General features: G+C 34.6%; 1 protein-coding gene across 3 annotated transcripts in view; it reads left to right on the top strand.

Moving 5' to 3' along the window:
• The first annotated feature begins 631 nt into the window (after window positions 1-631).
• Window positions 632-20,700, top strand: part of LOC118197836 (maltase A2-like) — a 343,781-nt gene continuing 323,712 nt past the window's right edge. For all 3 annotated transcript variants that reach the window (XR_004759665.2, XM_085806509.1, XM_085806512.1), the window contains exon 1: window positions 632-994. The gene's annotated coding sequence lies outside the window, so the exon portion shown is untranslated. The remainder of the gene's footprint in view (window positions 995-20,700) is intronic.

Raw genomic sequence — 20,700 nt, 5'->3', positions numbered from 1 at the left:
CGAGTCAATCGTACGGGTATAGATTTCCATAGTTTATTTGAAGCACTTTTTAGAATATAACATAATCGAAAGTTTCATATCCCTTGAATCAAATAATAAAAAATTCTTTCACCATTAAATGGGAAAACAGAACAGTAAAAGAAAGACTTGTCAGCAGGAGCGAATACAAGAATACAACTACGACGTTAGCGAAACCGGAGGAAACCTCAGATATAGTCCTTTTAGAAGAGTTAAATTCTGAGCCTTTTCAGACCGTTTTGCAATATGTTCAATTCACTGAATGCTTATTTAATTTACATAATCAAATGAATTTATTCTCCATATTAGACTGGTATTCAAATAAATAGTATTAGTATTTTCCGGTTAGTTATAATATGGGTTACTTCTCTTTCTTATGTTTTTAACAGCTCTTGGACTTTCAGCTAACCGCGGCCATCGTTTCCGGTATTACCTCTGTAAACTGGGATTCGCGACGACTTATATTTGCTTTATTCTAACATCAGAAGACGACTCGAGCAGTAAACGAAGAATTATCTATTATAATAAATCAACTGACGTGCTTAAAATCCTTGCATACGCAGAGAAGTTGTTGGTTCAATAAACTATTTATTTGCCAGTCGTACTCCAGAAGCAAGGCCTGTAAACAATTCACCCTCTTCCGCTTGCTGCCTGACTATAAAATAAGGCGCGTCAAATTTCTATCCTAAAAGATCACCGCAGCGCCCTCCCCTCGCAGGCATTTCCCGACCAGACGATCATTGTGTCTTCAGCATCGCGAGGGAGCAGCAGAGGGGTTGTCGTGCTCCATATTCGTCCAGTGTCATGTGTGAGAGCGTCTCCCAGCGCTACTTGTCATTTTGTCGCTTGGTCTGACAGCATCATTTGGCAATCTTTCTTAATTCCGCTATTCACGGGAATTTCAGAGGAAGTGGCTGGGGAAAACAAATCTTTGGTCAGAAGCAGTGTTTATTGTGGGAAAGAATGACGAAAATAGGTAAGTTCTTTATAAATTAAACTTAAATTATATAATTTGAAATGAAGAATTCCAGATAAATGAAAAAAAAAAACTTTTAAAAATTGCATTATCTTGAAAATGAATGTTAAGAAGGGAAAGAGTTTATTTTCAAAACGAGAAAGAGTAAACATTATTTTTGAAATAAACTGTTGCGGTTTCAGAATGTTCGTCAGTGTAGTGCCATATGTCAAATGTAAGTGAAAATTCGACGCATATCACAAAACATTTGTTTTATATTTCTGAAAATAAATTTTAAGTGCAGTAACTATTTATCTCCGAAATATTACACGAAACTTTAGATATTTCAAGTTAAATAGATAAATGGTATTGAAACCTGAGCATCATAAACTGTGACATAATATTTGCTTTAAAATATTCAGAAATTATATTTCCTGCATTGTATCAATATAGCATTGTATATATTCTTTATTTATAAAATTAATAATATTGAGCCTAAAGTGCTATATTTTCGACATATCAAATTCATATTCTTTATTCATCAAATTCATCTAAATGAAAATTCAATTTATTAAATTCATTTTTTTTTAAATTTTCCTTGCAAACAAACAGTCAAACCGAAATCATATACGAGTGTGGTCGTTTTGCATTTCAAGCCAATACTGAATTCAAGTCCTTCATTCATTCTTATTTCGTACATATGTTACCGTGAAAGACCGAAATTGGAGAATGTCGACTTTCACCGGAGAATATCAACATTCACCAAATACGTCGGTGAGAGACCGAATATTTCACTACATTCTTGTATATTAGGACCCTCACCTGTGTATGTCGACAATCACAGATATGCTCTGGTAAAAGTCGAAAAGAGAGGTCATAAAGTGCCATAATAGTTTAAGTTGTTGCAATAAATAAGATTTGAATCATATAATTTAGTAAGTTTTTTATTACTGTTATTTTATTTTCTCATTTAGAACGTACTGTATAATTAAGTAAGTTTTTAACTTCTATTATTTTCCTTTCTCATTTTAAATGTATTGTGTGTTTTAGGTTCTCATGTTCTTAAGTTCTTATTTCAAGTCTCAAGTGCGTTTATTCGTGACTGAATGACGGAGAAGAAAATATAATATTGTTATATGTTCAACATTCACCATTAGTACATGGTGAATGTCGACACTGATCGGTGTAAGTCAGAAATAAGAGCATTTGAAAAAAATTTCGGACATACACCAAGAGACTATGTGAATGTTGACATTCACCGGTGAAAGTCGACATTCTCCAGATTTCGGTGTTTCACCGTAACATATACATTCGGGGTTAAAATTAAAGTCTCATTTTACGATATATCTACTAACATAAATTAATAATAGTAATTCATAACTAGAAAATAATCTGGCTTTGAACGCTGTTGGAATCCTGATATTAATTGTTGTTTTAAGCTCAGCCTTAAGAATATTTTACATAGTAAAGCATGATATATAGATCTAGAAGTTGCATAATACAATTAGTTCACAAAAATATAAATTTGAATTACAAAATGCTAAAGAAAAATATTTCATATGTCATATGTTAACTGATGTAAATATTAAAAATTATTCATTTATGCTTCCTTTGATGTCTTAAAGACTTGCTTTGATGTCTTACAGACCTTTTTTATTATTATTATTATTATTATTATTATTATTATTATTATTATTATTAAAAGTAAAAAAGAGGCTTCCATATAGAGGACAAATTTTGTTAAAATAATTAGAAAGATTCGTCCGATAGTTCTATCTGATTTTTAAATTTTCCTTTCTAAGTAAAATAATTAATGAATGCAGTTACTTTAAAAAGAATTCTACGCCGCCCAATCGGAATAGTGATTAGCGAAGGCTGGCTGCCGCCGAAGGGCCAGGGTTTGATTCCTGGAGATGGAATGGATATTTGTAAATGTATAGTGTCTGTGCGGCATGGGGGCCTTCTAAATATGCGGCGAGCCGAAAGGCCTCTTGAGACGTTTATCAGGGAAAGAGGGGTAGGGAAAGAGGGGTTGGAGAGGAGGGTTCCTCCCGGAAGCTCTTCATCAAAATTGGGGGTGAAACTGAGCAAAGTCGTACTATCATCTCTATGGTGCCCAAGGCTCTTGCCAACGACAGGAGCAACATTTCACTCTTTCCGATGCTGAATTTCTTTGGCTTGTTCTGATGTTACTGTCAGACAAGTGAGGTGAGATAAATCGTAACAAGAGAATTCTCCATTGCCTATAAGGGTTTATTAAACATAACACTGTAATAGAAGGATTATCGTTTGAAATCAAGTAATTTTAATATTCCTCGTGAATGATGTCTTTATCACACCACTTCTTAAACTGTTGTCTTCGAAGCTTGTTGTTGTGCTATCTCAGTCAACTTAATGGACTCATTAAACTCAAAAATGAATGTGCTCTCAAACGAAATGAACTAAATCTTTGTGTGCAAGGTATTAGAATAGGACCATAGAAATTTTCACTGTATCCAACCTTAGAATCCTTTTAGCAAAAAAATTAAATTGCTATTGTCAAACAATTATGAATGTATGGCAAATGTTCGCATCTCCAAACTCTGACGTGAAAGTTTGAAACTTATTTTCCAAGTGGCAAATATAACGAATTTTCGTGGGTTCTGGATCATTTCTACAGCAATTTCAAAATTATCGAACTATCATTGAGCGAAAGAGAACAGTTAATTGAACTCTGTAATGACACCGGACTTAAAATGAAATTCTAAGCAGAAGGCTTAGGCTTGGTTTATTTGATTACGCAAAGAACTCGAGGGCTATCTGCCTAAGGGGAGGGATGTCTTCGTTGAGGACTTTCTAAGGGAAATTGCGTTGTTTACATGTTACGCATGAGGAAAATCACAAAAATGCTCATACAGCCAACTTTTCGCAGGATTCGAACCTTGGACCAAACTACCAGTATTCAGCTACTTTACCGCTCGGGCGTCGGTGAGCCCCAAGCAGAAGGCGTGGTTAATTTCTGGAACGCATTACCACTAAAAACGGAATATAATGAACTGTGTGATATATTTTAAATTACATTTCAGTTAGCTTTTACGTAATTATACAAGAAAGGGGGGATTCATCACTAACTCAAATAAAAGCAAAGAACATAAACTGACTTGATAAGTATGCCGATATCAGACTTAAGATTATCAGCATACATCCAAACATAGCATGGCTGTGCAAGAACTGTCAGGTTCATCCATGTCAATAATGTGAGAACCAACATTTATTAAATTTTTAGTCAATAAGAGATTGTTATTAATAAGATAAAGTAGGATAAAGATTATCTTTTAGAGACTATTTCTAATAGCCTTGAATTATTAAAAACCAATATTAACTAAATTGATTGATACCAATTTAAAATTCAGTGAATTTTTAAGGTAAATTGAATTTCGAAAATATAAATAGTAACTAATGCTAAAAAAATTACTTTCAGAGTGAGAGAAGACGATAATATGGTAAGTAGAACACTGTAATTTATAAACGTGGTCCCCACTTGAAAAGGTTTGAGAAATGCTGTTGTATCATTCTTAATGATTTAAAGACAAAAGATTTCATCCATTTGCACGCAAAAATTGTATAAACATATGCTTAGAAAATTCTTTAAAGATTCTATGCGTTAATTTAGCACTAAGCTATTTTTTAACTTAACACTAATCATCAAAACGAGCAGCTCTTTTATCTTATATTTGCTCCTTAAATTTGCTTATTTTAATTGCGTTTAAAAATGGTCATGAAAATGACTTTCATCACAAACAGTGTTTGTTTACTTTATTTTTAAAGATATGAAAATCTCTGTTTTAATCACTTTAAAACAACTAACTATTACTAACTATATAAGGTATTTTCTTTCTCATTCAAGCATGCCTTCAGGTTATAACGTTAGCACATTCGGCGTGTATTCGAGAGGTCCATATTCGAGTTCCGGCGAGGGCATTGTTCAATTTTCAAGTCTTCTGCTTCAAACAAAAATAATAATGACTCTAAAGTGGCGCCCAAACTAAAAACATAGTGGACGATAATTCGTTACCACCAGGATTTGGCGATTGGGCACTCTTATCCCCACTAGCAGTTTAAAAGGAGAAGTATCTAAGGTATGTTCTCCTGCTTTTCCGCATATTTTCATGGCGTAACGGTAGCAACTCGACGCGTATTCGAGAGATCCAGATTCAAGTCCCGGGAGAGCATTGCTCATTTTTCACGTCTTCTGCTTCAAAACTCCTAATGACTCTAAAACTGTATGCAGACCTTACGCTTTTTTAGAACTGAAAACATGAAAAAGTAACTCTGCCGTTGCCGAGAATTAGAAATCGCCGAAAGAATCTTCGATAAAAAGAAACGTTCTAGCATCTAGCTGCTAGACAGTACAATACTAGGACACAAAAAAGAAATATTTTAAATTCTTTATAACTGAAACTGTTTTCTTGGAGAAACTTCAAAACGTCATTCTATTAGTATTACAGAATCTTTTCGCCCACAGTGAGAAAAAATGTCTTCATAAAATTTTTGACCATACTTTAGAAAACGTTTTAAATACTACTATGTTTTTTTATACCTCACCTAAAAATGCGCTAGATAATAAAAGGACTCGACAGAAAACATATTAAAAACAACGAAACTATAAATAACAGTAACTTAGTCCTGGTAAATAATGTAATAATTTATAAACGAATTGGTTCGTGTTGAGATGATAAAAATGAAAGGTTACTGCTTCGATAATTTTCAATGCACGCTTTGTTCGAAATTAATCAAAAAATTTGATTCATTTAAGCTTTACTTCCGAAGTGCACTCAGTTACAATGGAAAAATTTATGCTTTTCTTTCTTTACATTACTAATCAAAGAAAATGAAAAGCGTTTGTATGGAAAAAAAAAAATGTGAGAACTATTGAATAGGAAGATAACGCATACTTAAGCAGTAAAGAAACTGTTCTTTCCGTGTTTCCATAATAGCAAAAGTGTTATAAAAGAACTGAAGTTTTGAATGAACTTCAGTTTACACTTTTCAGGAAAGATGAATAACAATGTTTTTTTATTTTTCAATGATTGGTTCCTGGTACTGAAAATACTGAAGATAAATTATAGTTAACAGAGAAGGTATAACATAATAATAATATGCATAACATAAATCTGAATTAAGCTGAATTTGCGTAAATGCAGACGATAGGTTGTTGGTTTAAAAGTAATTGATTTTTAACGAACTCTCAAATACGAGTATATGCGAATTTAGAAGATTAAATAGCTTTGATTATGCTGGTACTGCCCATCTGAGTGGCTTAAAATTGAACTCTAGCCTGATACTAGATTAAGCTGATTTTTGTTCAACTTCTGTGTAATTCAATTATTTTACTTCAAGAGATTAAGTAATATAATCATAATAAGAAGAAACAAAAGTCTGAGAAGGCTCCGGTTTTAACGGTCGCGCAAGAGAGTTTGTTAAGGATTTTTTACGCTGTCACTGAGTTTGCAGTCGAATAGTCTGCTGTTGCGCTCACTCCTATTAACGCATTTCTTTTTGTCCTTTCAGCTTTATTATTAAGCACCATTTCCTTTACACTTACATTATATATAATTCAACGGTAAAATTACAAAACTTTTAGAAGCAGCATATGTTAAGAATTCCCGATGCATTGTTAAGCGTTGGCATTTTTCTGTTTTTTCAGTCTTTTCTCAGCTTATTATATCAATGTGTAGTTTTCTTAGTAAGATGGCTTGCAATACTTATTTTTGTCCTTTTTATTATTAACGTTCTACGTTCTGTGTGTTAAATGTATTAATTAAATATCATGTTCTTCGCATTTACGTCGCATAAAATTCAGCTGAATAGCAAAATAATAAAATATTTAGAAACAGCATATCTTTAGAATTTTCGATATACAGTCTCGCGTTCTGGAGACAACAATGTTACAATCCATACCTAATAGTAGTAGTAACCAAACAATATTATAATCATTATAGTAGTGTTGCTTTCAGATCGTCGATTTTGTTAAAAATTCTTTAAAGTTTTGCAAAATAATATAGAATTCGAAATTGAAAATTTGGGCTTCGAGGTGCCCATGTTCGGGTGGAGCACTACGTTATTCGGGATTTGATGGCCCTAGGTGCTATAAAGTGCTTGAAAAATGGGATAAGGCGAATTACTCCGTAAAATGTTAGGAGTGTCACAAGCCACACAAAAATCTTCCACATACTTATAAGGTATTTCTCCCGCCTTCTTAGCTTGTCTTCGTGGTGTAGTGGTCTGCATGCTGGGCGCGTATTCCAGAGATCCGTCGATTCTCGGCGAAGGCGTTCCTCATTTTTTACTTTTCCGGCTTCGAAATAATCTAATGTCTCTACAGTGGTGCCCGAACTAAAGGGGTGGTGGATGATGATTCTTCACACCCAGGATTTGGCGATTGAATCCCCTAAAAAAAAAAAAAAAAACAATCCGCTTTTTAAAAGGGGCAGTATATAAGGTATTCTCCCTCCTTCTTAGCGTGCCTTCATGGTCTGTATGCTAGGCGTGTATTCAAGAGATCCGCGGTTCGATTCCCGGCGAAAGCATTGTTCAGTTTTCATCACCCCTGCTTTAAAAAATACCTATTATCTCTACATACTAAAAGCACTAGTCACAGAGCAGAAGCTTAGCTTTTAAAAGATGATGAGAGTTTTAATGCAATTGATTAGTACCGAACTCACTAACTGATTACCGGCGACTCACAACCTCCTAGTTATAGGGTAGTTCAAGGGAGAGAAGCCTTTGAAAACTTCAAGAGGAATTTCTCCTGAGGATTCAATAATTATTTTATCGAATGATTTATTAAAAAATGTTTTACTTTATAATGTCACCAAGTTGAAGCAAAATCGTCATGTTTCACTAACATGGAGAATACAAATTATGGCCAAATTTCAGCAGCAAGATATTTTCCCCAAATGAGTAGTTCTACTTAAGTCAGCATAACAATTTCAAAGAATCAGAATTTAAAGATACATGAAATACATCTTATAAAACAATAAGAGTCCAAAAATTGACCATTAAATTAGAAACAACATAAACAAGCATAAAATTACTAAATAAATAAATAAGCAAACAAAAACGCAACACTAAAAATATCTAAAATCCTAAATTATGAATAAATGAGCACAAATATTTGGAAAAATTTGCCATAATGTGTATTTACTTTTTTTATTACAGTATCCGAAAAAAAAGTAAATATCGCATAAATATTTACTTTCTTTCGGATATTGTAATGTAATTAATGCGATAGTATCTTATAAAAGAAACACATGGAAACAGTAAATCATAAAAAATCGCAAAGAAACAAATAATATGTCAGTGATAAGAAAGAAGTAATTTCTAAAACGAAAAGAATAATCTTTTAAAACTAACATAGATTAGAATTAAGATTAAATATCTATGTGTTAAAGTATTCAAAATAGGTTGTACCACAACGCCTTAAAAAAGGGCATGACGGACTTATGCATCAGATCGCAAGTTCCTTATAACACCATAAAGCGAAAGCGAACAGCGTAAGTTGAAGACACCATGTGCTTGTTGAAATACGTTGGAAAGCTGTGGGGACGTTGCAAGCTGGTGCAAGACAAATTCGCTGATATAAGATGAATATGCATTGTAGTGTTATCAACAGGCTGTGGAACCATTGCCAAAATGATCAATATCTCTGTAGAAAGACGTGTATCTGGACCCCGAAGGATTACTACAACGGCCAGATAATCGCTTCCTGTTGCTACGTGCAAGATACCGTAGATTACTAACATCACGACAGCTGGCGTTGCATCTCTGCTGCTACAGGACGGCCCATATCCAGCCAAACTGTGTTGCGTCGACTGCATGAAAGTGGATTGTATGCCCGAAGACCTGTTGTTTGCGTTTCTTGTCCCCATCGCATATCAAAGAACGACTGAATTGGGCCCGTGAGCTTCGCTATTGGACACCAAAGCAGTGCGGCCATGTACGCTTTACGGAAGAGTTTCGATTTAACATCCAGAAAGATTCCTAAAAGGCAATGAACGGCCATGCCGACCTCCAAGTGATTCTTGGTGTTTCCATCACAGCCGTTCGATATCGCGACGAAATTCTACACCCTCTTGTGCGTTTAGTGCTACAATGGGTCCAGACGCAATATTTGCAGACTACAACGTCCCCCCCCCATAGAACTCGAGTGGTACGGAGTTATCTGGAAAATGACATCTGCCGTGGCCTGCTAGATCATCGGACATGAATCTCATACAGCATCTGAAGGAGATGATGAGAGGACGGATAGCATGTCGCGGTGTGCCACCAGGCACAATCCAAAAACTCCAATATACCACTACAAGCAATTCATGATACTATCGCCAGCTTGCCTTCCCTTTGACAAGCACGCATTTCAGGTAGGGTGTATCTTACGAGTTATTGGCGTGATGCAATTCATAGGAAATAAAACATATGTGGCAAAAAATATTCGTAATAAATATGTTAAAGGAACTAATTACAATTTCATACTGATTTGTATGTCACATAATGTGGAACCATCAAACTTCGAAGCCAAAAACTTAAGATTTTGTCTCTTTTAATTTGAATTTAGCTGAATATAAAATTGTCCACAAAATTTTCATAGAATTTTGGACAATGTCTTGCATGCTATTTTATGACAGGAAGAGAGAATTAGCATTACACTTAGTATTCAATAATTATTAATATCTCTCTTTGGAGTAGGCATTAGCAACCAGTTTTCCATGTAATACGGACAAGACAACAACAACAACAACAATAATAATTAGTTTAATCTGGTTTGCAGAGCGTTAGTGATTTACTTTAAATAGCATTTAATCGTGCCAATTTCTTTCGCAAGTTCTAGTGAATGTGAACATATCCTCAGGGCGTTATATCCGGCATGGTTTTAAATATGCTAATTCTCCTATTCCCCTTGAAAATAAAATATATTATTCTTGCCATACACACACCTAGAGGTGAACCGGTTCTCTTGGGAATCTGGTGATTTCTCGTGAGAGTGGTTAAAAACTAATGTGACATTTAGGAATAACTATGAAAATAAATTATGGGTTAGAAATGAAAGTTTTCCAATACATGATTTTCCTTTTTCCTCAATAGTGGTTTATTAATTTCATCATGAATGATAGGTATATTTGGTAACTTCAGGAAGCTGAGATACAGATGAAAAATATATTATTTAAGATCAGACGGTGAAAGACTGATCTTGAGTTCTATGAAACTCAATAGTGTTCTTTTCTTATAAATGAGCCTCAATCTCAGAGTGGCAGGTATAATTGCACAGTTATGTAGATCTTTGATAACTACTAAGAAATGTAAAGAGGAATTTTTTCAGTTTCAAACAATTTAGGTTTTCTTGTTATTTTTTTTTTTCTTTAAGGACAAGTTGGGGGATGACGAGTCGGTATAAAGTTTTAATTAACGTTTTCAAACATTCTTTTTAAAAGAAGGCTCCAAATGAAAACTTATGCTTACGTTAACAGAAAGCGTAGCTCAGCTTCTTGTTGCTAGGGTACAACAAAAAAATTCCAAGTTAAATCCAATTAAAACTCATCGATAGATAGTTTTATTTAAATTATGCAAAGTCAACAGTCATTAGGTTCTTTTGCTGCAGGAAACGTCAGAAATTAGTTTTTCCTTTTCCATTTAAGATTCGAATTACAGAGGCCCGGTTTCTTGCCAGATATGCTTTCGATTACGCTTTAAAATTCTATAAATTATCCCCCAATACAAGAAGAGTGGGGAAGAAATGCCTGCTATCGCCAAATACAGGTGATCACCATATTTGTTTTCGAGCACCACTTGTAGAATGAGCAAGTAGACGTTGGAAATCAGCTTTGCTTTTACCGAAATTTCAAACTTCAGAAATTCCGATTTCCAGATTAACGTGTTTCCAGTTACACCAAGAAGGTACACGGGTTAATGAAAGAGAAACTTTCTTATAAAAGTACAGAGTGTTATTGGCATAAAGAGAACTAGGCCGTCGCCATTGTTAGTGAAAAAAGATCATATTATCGCTATACATAGGAAAACGCATGAAAAGTTCTCTTCAGGAACGCTGTCCACCCAAATTTGAGTCTAGATCGAAATATCAGTGTCTTATCACTCGGCTTTTGGAGGCCAATTTAAACACAATTTGAGAGTTAATTATGAAAAGGCCACTAAGAGCTGCTTGCTTACCTAGAGGGAGAAAGATGTTTTAGTGGAGAATTTATAATAAAAACTGTCTCATGCTCACATTAAAGCTTCGCAGAAGAAATAGCAAAATATCATGTAACTAACTCTGGTACGAATGATTAGTATTTCATGGCATTAAGCAAAAGTCACAAATTAAAATCGATTTTTAAAATTTATTTAAGTCTTACCAAAATGGCAAGCGATAATTAACTAAAACTGTAGCTTTTACTAGTCAGATAATAATATAGTAAAAAAGGCATGTGAGCTTTCTAAAATTATTTTTAAATAACATAATTTTTGTGATTAAAAAATTATAATTTGCTTTCTAAATCGAACGTCGCTAAGCTTTATATTGATCATAACAATATTATTTGGCAATCTGGTGGATCGAAGGCCGAGATTAGCCATCTAAAATGCTTCTTTCCATCAGATTATAGTCGAGGTAAATATATTAAATCTTTTTTTTCCAATGGCGGGCTCAAACCGTGTATAGATGGCCTCCACTACTAAGGCCAGAAGCTGTGGTTGCTTTATTATGGAGGCAAGTAATAGGCGGGCTCCTTTTGCCTGCTATGAGAGCACGAAGGACAACGAACAAATACAACCATGCCATATCCAGGATTGGAACTCGGAACGTTTGTATCGCAGTCGACTCCCCTAGCCACTATATCGTCTGAGGGGGTTTATATGAAGTCTAGTGGCAGCTGCTCTTACATCCAACATCAGTACTTGGTAAACTGATATGACAATTTTTCCTGATGTAGTAATTATAATAGTTGAATCTGCTGCATATATGATGGTTCTAAGCCCGTGAGTGTAGAAGGCAGGAATGAAGAACATTTTTATTCTAGGTTGAAATTTAAATCTGTTAACGCAAATAATATCAATGTGTGAGACACAATACTGTCGGCAGAAGCAACAAAAAAAATAGATTCATTGTTTTGGCTTGTTACCAACCACAAATACCATCAGCAAATTTGTTTATCTTATGCTTTCTTAAACCATAAAGTTTGTTTTAATCATATCCACAATCAAAGTAAGATAACATTTGGAATAAAAAACTGTACACAGCACCTTTTTTCTTTCAAAACGCATTCCGAATCGACAAACCTCTCACTTATCTAACCCTCCCTCATGACATTTAAGACGATAACGACTTCTATTTTTATCTATTCTGCAGGCAAAAACACTCTCCAGATGCGGAAAAAAGGTAATATTCTACTTAAACATCCCGAGAGGCTTTTTTCAAAATGCATTCAATTGTTTCTAGAATATTCATCGCCGCACGTTTGTTACAGTGACAAAAGTTTTCTCATTCTAAACCGTTTCGCTTCGTATGAAATAACCGTTAAGTGAAATTTATAATGTCCGTTAAAAGCGAGATGGGGCGGAGCAGAAATATGGATAAACGCTCTTTAAGTATTCCGATTCTCTCCATTTCGGCTAGAGGAACAAATAAAAATTATTATTACATAAAGCTCAACGTAATGAAGTGCGTCACGTGAGTAGAGCAGAGTGAATGGCTCTTTCTCTAGCTCGTATTTGCATGCGTATTACCATAAGCAACATAAAGGTTTCAAAGCTGTGCGAGAAGTTTAGATTTGCATGGAGTGGCGTAAATGACTACCGTAGCTATATTTCCTGAAATAAAATTATTATATAACATCATCAAAGTAATTTCAGGGGTTCAGATTGGAAGTCAAAAATAAATCTTTAACTAAGATAAAAGAACAGCATTATTTGGGATTAGATTTTGAATAAAACTCCAACGATTTTTACACGAGCAGAAATCTTTTGCTCCTGAAGAACAGATACTTATGTCTGATGACTCTAAAATTAGATAGAATTTTATTCAAAATCTACGCAAAAATAAGATTACTGTTTTGCTTAATGTGCAGGCAAGCCTCCACTTTATTTACGTATCGTTTTAATCGTGACCGTGGGAAGACAACGCTTGAAGGGGTTCCTGATCGATGCAAAAAGACTTAGCGGGTGCAAAACAACACATCTGTCTGTCTGTCTGTCAACCGGTTTCTTCCTCTCTTTTTTTCTACTGCTGGGGTTCGAGGGTGAAGGACGGTCTTCTGGCGTGACCTTCGTGAATAGACTGGCGTTCTTTCAGTTGGCCGTGCTTCTGGCCTGTTCCTTCCCTGCCAACATGATGTGCCATTTTTCCCTTCTTCTAATGCTACCTGATAAAGCCATGCGATCTTTTGTGAGATGAATTCAGCTGGATGGCAAATCGTAAGAAGACTGATACTCCAAATTCGTATAAAATGGCTGCTGTTATATTCTTTTTACTGTCCAGCAAGATAGTCACGAATAATGTCTTCACGGGGGCATTCTTGTTACCTACCGATACCGATTCCGCATACCTACCGATTCCGCATAATTTCAGTGAGCACGTGTTTTCTCTTTTATTCGAAAAAATATCATCGCTAACCGAATATGCTTGTCGACTACCCAAATTTTTAAAGGTTGCGTTCCTTCAGAACTTTCATTTTGGACAGATGGAAAATGATTAACTTGTGACTAGTGATGAGTCGGTACTACCGAACCGGGTATTTTGTAACGGGTACTGAAAATCGGTACATCCAAGTACCCGTTACTTCAGTACCGAAATCGGTACTTTTCGGTATTCGTTACTCTCTACCGAAACGGGTACTTTTCGGTATTCGTTACTTCTGTACCGAAACGGGCACTTTTCGGTATTCGTTACTTTTGCACTGAAACGGATACTTTTCGGTATTCGTTACTCTCTACCGAAACGGGTACTTTTCGGTATTCGTTACTTCTGTACCGAAACGGGCACTTTTCGGTATTCGTTACTTTTGCACTGAAACGGATACTTTTCGGTATTCGTTACTTCTGTACCTAAACGGCTACTTTTCGGTATTCGTTACTTCTGTACCGAAACGGATGCTTTTCGGTATTCGTTACTTTGTAACGAAAATATGCGTTTCTTCTCGGTATTTCGGTATTCGTTACTGGAGGATCGATGAGGGTTCAGCTCACTTCGGTTTTGGTACGAGGACAGTAGTATCTGGTTGTATTTGCGAAATGGTGATATGCGCTCCTTGTGTCCATGAATGGTCTGCTCCTCAGACACTTCCGTAGTTGACATGTTTTCTGATATTAAAAATCTTACTACGTTTAGATAAAATCAAACACGTGGTGACGTGGCAGAGTTCCTTCAGTGCGCAAAATCGTTAGCTGCGTATTTCGGTACTCCAAATCGTTACTAGGGCACTTCGGTACTCCAAATCGTTACTAGGGTACTTTGGTACTCCAAATCGTTACTAGGGTACTTCGGTACTCCAAATCGTTACTAGGGTACTACGGTACAGCAAACCGTTACTCCGGTATTTCGTTACTTCGGTACTCCAAATCGTTACTTGTGTACTCGGTACTTGAAATCGGTTTTCGGTACTTTTCAAACTAACGGTTACTTGAGTAACGGGTATTTTGTACCGGGTACTTGTCTGTACCCGTTACTCCCGTACCGGGTACAAGAATGTACCGAAGTTGCCCATCACTACTTGTGACGGTGAGTTTAGCAGTAAAAGCGTGATATTCGATAAGTCACGTGTAACACAGATCTGGTGCGAAATATGTAGAAGTACCAGCATGCTGTATTTTGTTAGTCTGGCTAATACCCTCATTTAAATTTTCATTAATATTTAATCTAAAATAGTGATGCTGAAAAATAAAAATAATTATTTCATTTGTAATATATTTGGTTCTTCTCATTCTGAGTAAGTTTTTAATTACATGTTTTCTTTCTAGATCTCACGTTTCATCTCACATCTATGGGTTATTGCAGACAAACGTAATCTTAGTATAATTGATGATTTAAGAATTTAAAATATTTGACATTTTGCATCCTTTACACATTTTCTCTACACTTAAGTTCTAATATACCATTTTCAAATAGAAGTACAATACCGTAACAGTTTGCTTTAATACAGGCAAAATCGCGATTGGCATTAGATTGTTGTTGCTTTTACCGAAAATGTTTTGCATGTTAAGAGAATTTAGCAAGGCTTTTGTTTATTCAGAGAACGAAAACATTTCGAATTCTCTGAATAAAGGTGAATGAAATTCATTTGCAAGGATTTATATATTACGGCTTGTCTTTTATGTACGCGAAAGAATAAATCATACATATATTTACAAAAATAAAACTTCAGTATGACGTTTGCCTTTTGTTTTCGATCTAACAGTTGCTTTATGATATTTTTAACATGAAAGAAATCAAAATTTGGATTTACCTTTCTTCATCTTTCGCTGCTTTTGACATTGTTTCATAAAAAACCGTCATTCAAGAATTAAGAAAACAAAGAGAAATTTGTAGCCATTGAAAGATATCATAACATAATTAAGAGAAACATTGTACGCTGTTCTAAATTACATTGATCAAGAATATACTGTTTGTTTGTTAATATTTATTTAATAAATATTATAATTATATATATAATATACATAAAATTTGTTTTTAATAAAAATAATTTTGAGTTAAATGGGAAATTCTTAGGGACGAGATATAATTTTAGCTAGGATTAGAAAAAACTTAATCTGTGTAAGTTTCTTTTTTTAAGTGTGTAGAGTCATTAGGATATTTTGGAAGCAGAAGACGTGAAAAAGGAGCAATGCCTAGGGGACAATCGCCAAATCCTGGTGGTGAACGTGCAGACCACCATTCCACGAAGGCACGATAAGAAGGCGGGAGTATAAGTGAATATCACAAGAGTTCCTTAATGTACATATAAGCATTTAAAATGGGGGTTCCTGTATATATAGGTGCAACTGTTATAGTCTGTTACTTTAAAAGAAGTACTTCAAAGACTTTCCAATCCATCGGCATCGGCTATCGTAAATACGTATCATAAACACCATACAGCGTTTTCTTCCGCCACTTCTTTTGAACTGTCGATTAAGTCAGCTTTCATTCGTCCGCTTTTCACCAAGCAAAATACTGTAAACGGAAATAAAGTGGGGGAAATAATTTAGGGCACTCAAACCATGTAGGAGTGCTGTCTTTACCATGGTTGAGGTACTAACTGGAAGAGAATATAATCTTAATAAGGCTATTCTAAAGTAACAGACAATAGTAAAGACTGTCATTAAAAAATGAAAAAATTGGTAGTTAGTGATAAATCACTTTATTATCAAATCACTGTTGTTTGCTAAATATAAGAAAGCTAGCTGATACCCACTCGCTTTGCTGGGCGCACTATCTATTTGAATGTGAACCTAGACTTCTTATATGAACGAAATGTCTAATTTTGAATTGATAACTAATGTAAATTTTTTAAATTCGGGAAATATATTGCCAGTTAGTGAATCTGCCATACACAGATTTCCACATCATCTATGAGGGATGCGTCCACATTATTTAACGTGGCGGGATCCCCTGTAGGTCTACACCACGAAAAACTGCCAACATAAAACTAACGTTATTTAACCCTTATCATAAGATTCATGAAAATAAATGCTATTATCTTTCTTATCAAATTTTTCAATCAATTATAATTTTTTGTCTTTGATCTTTTTATGTGGCCATTTTTATAAATAACAATAACATTTTTATTTTTCATCACAATAATTTATTTCTTCTAATAGTAAAATTTATTTTCATGTAACTTATGATAACAGTTAAATATAAATGTTATTATTAACCTTATCATTTAAAGGTTGCTTGTATTCATTGGATAGATGCAAGTTATTTACCAATTTAATAATTTTAAAGGAAAATCCATTCATTGACTGCATTGTATTTTTATATCTAGTTTTGACAAGAATAAAAGAAAATTCTGAACTTGGATTTGAAAACCAAATGTATGAAAAACATCTATTGTATAACAAAAATCTATTTTGACAGGATTTACGTAAAATCCGTTCTTAGTACGCGCCTACATCCATCGTGGAATGAGTAACTATGCAAAATTTCAAGTCAATCGGGTGTATAGTTTTGGAGATCTCGTGATTAGTCAGTGGTATTTTGAATAACGTAATCCTCCATCTGAACATGGGTACTTGGAAGCCATGTTCAGAAGGAGATGTTCAGCCATGTTCAGATGTTTTCATGTCCATCTGAACATGAGTTTTTGGAAAAACGAATTTCGAATTTCATATTTTGTAAAACTTTAATGAATTGTTAAGAAGCTTAACGATTTTAAAGCGAATAATGGCAACAATGTATGGATTAAATGATTAATGAATACTGCATGATCTGTCAACATAAAAATAGTATTTTTAATCTATCATCCTTTGAAAGAGCTTGGCTTTGTATATGTTTTAAAAACACTTTTAAATTTAAGTCATAGCGGTAAAGTTTCCCATTAATTTTAAAGCAAGATGTAAGTTTTTGTTAAACTTTTCAAGAGAAGTTTCTGCCATTTTCTTGGATTCTAAGATATCTTTTGCCCTTCCAAACTTACCTAAAAATGAGAGGAATCCTAGAATAGCAGAATTTTCCCAACTACTAAAAATTCCAAAACAATTCTTATTAACTTAAATAGATATGTAAATACTCGATGCTAAAGTCTTCATTACTTTGATAATTTCACCTTCCGCTAGCCTATATACTTAGGTAAAGGAGGTAATGTTTTCGTACCAAAAGTTCGATAATGAGTTTTCAGTGAATAAGCACGAATTAAGGTTTCCACAACATGTTTTTACAATTTTTACAACGATTTCTGTCAACCAGTATATATCTGTATGACGATTTTCAGTACTTCCTCAAACTTCCCAAATTTACTATTTATATGATTGTGAATAATATGCGCTACTGTTTGTGAAAATTGCAACGCCATAAAAGAATTATGCAAACTGAACCAAACTTGCAGGCAATGTACAGTAAGGTAAGACATGCAAATAATTAGAATTGCATAGCTATTGCTCATACGTGGAATGAGAACCGGCCGCTTGTTCTCTATATATAAAGGACTCTCAAGTTTATTTGGTACTTGTAACTTTGAAATATGTTTATCGTCCTCTGTCTGCGGTGAACGGTTTAATTAGTGGTCAGTATGATTCGCCAACAGCGGAGGGTGCCATATTAACAACTAACGGAACTCGAAAGAGCCCACATCGTCGATATGCGAGGGGATGGACTTTCGTATTGAGCAATCGCAGCCCGCATGCAGCGTAATGCTACAACACTGATGCGTATTGGGAAGAAATAGACAGAGGAGAACCAAAAAGGCGAAATGCTGGAGGTGGGGCACGCAATAGCACAACGGGACGGAAAGACAGACACTTATTTGCATCGCTGAGACGAATCGTACAGCGTCCTCTAGTGTGTTATCACAACGTTGGATCACGGCTACATGTGTTGTGTAGCTTTACGCCTCGTCCCCTTCTCCTGCAGCATGAACAGCCTGTAAAGTTTCTCTACTCAGGATTCCCCAGTCTCTGACATAAACATGCTCTGTAGCAACATATTGTTTTTTTCCAACGTCTCTCGTTACAATCTGGAGTACAATGATGGAAGGGTACGCGTCAGACGTTAAAGAAAGGAACGTCTGCTTCCACAGTGTGTTATTCGATGTGGTCAGCTATTACAGTTTTTTATGGCGTTGTGAGGAGCTACTGGGTATAATGTCGATCCCATGAAATACAGATTGAGGGCAACCGCAACAGTGATCGCTACATAAGGGAAGCTGTAGAGCCAGAGGGTCCTTCCTATTCTTCGAGGCATTCTGGAAGCTATTTTTCATCAAGATAATGCCCGTACACAATCAAGATAATGCCCGTTTCTCAGACTGCACAAGCCTTCTTTAGGGCACAACAGGTTTCGCGTCTTCCATGGCCAGCTTATTCCCCAAATATGTTACCCATCGAACAGTCTTAAGATTTAAGATTTCATCGGTCGGCGATTCGCTCGTGCAGCTGGTGGGGCACACACTAAAACTAAACTTTGGCGTCAAGCCATATGGATTGCCATTTCCCAGGATTATATTCTTCCTCTATGATTCAATGCCACGACGTGTACAGGCTCTCATCTCTCAGCGTGGCAGGCACACAAAGTACTGAATTCCGATACTTATTTCGTTTTTTGATCTTTTATTTGTACCACTATCAGTAATATGTGGAATAAATTTGATTCATTTTCAACAATTCCTTCATGGTGTTGCATTTTTCACAAACATTACCTTTGTAAGTATTAAGTATGTTTATGAAATTATGCTAAATTCAACAAGAACAAGCTCATCTTGAAGATGAGTTCTCGTTTAGAAATAATTAAATGTATTAGAGTCAATTCTCAATTTCGTGTTCATTTCACTTTTTTGTTGCATCACTTTTGAAATAATAGGGTACTACTATCAAATGTTTAGTTCTGCTTTTGACGTAAATAATGTACTGCTTTTGAAGTAAATAATGTACTGCTTTTGAAGAAAATAATATAGGGAACATAAGAAAAATATATGAGAACAATTAAAACTCCATTGGAAATTCCAAAGGCATGCTGATTTTGTTGTTAAATTCTATCCGACGCAAATGCGAAAAAAGTAATGCTTAATAAGTAAAGGTAAAATATCAAATAAAAAATTGGTCATCTTATTAAGAAAAAAAAAACTGAACATTAATATCATAAACTGAGAAAAGACTGAAAACGGAAAGTATGGCAACAAGAACATATTATTATTGAGATAATCCAACACTTCCGAAATATAGTATTTATATGACTGAGAACAATATATTACATTTATAAGCATTAAATAAATTCTTGGAATTATACTAAATTCAACGAGAATAAGCTGGTTACGAAGATGAATTCGAGTTGTGAAATAATTAAATGGATTACTATCGGAAAGTCTAAAGCTATGCTTCTTTTTAAAAACTTGTCATTGTTAAGAAAACATTGATTTATGAATCCAGACTACTGTACAACTAGAGAACACACTACGATTGATGGGATATTTTCAAATCAAAGCATGAGGACAGATGTGTACATAAGCAGGTATATTTATCATTGTCCATATTGTAATGGAAAATAGAATGATGAAAGATGAGCAGTGTTAATAATTAACATTGAGTTAAAAAATTTAAAACAATCAACCGGAAGCGATAATTCAGTTAAAGCTCTTTGGTATTCCGTGTAAAGACTTATACATAGACTTTCGTAAAATCATGTGCTGGCCACATTATATATTTTTCTTTTTTTATTATTTAGAATGAAAGTCGTTCCGTTAAAGATAACAATGAAATTAAACTTCCTGGAATATTAGTAATGAATGTAGGGTTTTAGAATCGATACTATGGGAGATTAGAATCCAAAACATACAATACAAAATAAATGAGGTCATAAGAATTTATTGCTATATATTATTATTTTAAGGTGTGTCACATTAAAAATGCATACCCGCGGTTCTGCAAACAGAAATATAAATGCTTCATTGTAAAATATTAAAAGCCTTAACTCATTAAATACTTCAGTTTGAGTTTTTATACGATGATGATATTTAATTTAAATCTCAAATATATAAAATAAAATTGTTAGTGTAGCAATTAAGTGATTTCTTTTC

This window comes from Stegodyphus dumicola, chromosome 12 (genome assembly GCF_044657685.1).
Source record: "Stegodyphus dumicola isolate Sdum_Otavi_A_Nest chromosome 12, ASM4465768v1".
Classification (NCBI taxonomy): Eukaryota; Metazoa; Arthropoda; class Arachnida; order Araneae; family Eresidae; genus Stegodyphus; species Stegodyphus dumicola.
The sequence above is the reverse complement of the archived record's forward strand: the minus strand, read 5'-3'. Positions and strand labels throughout refer to the sequence as shown.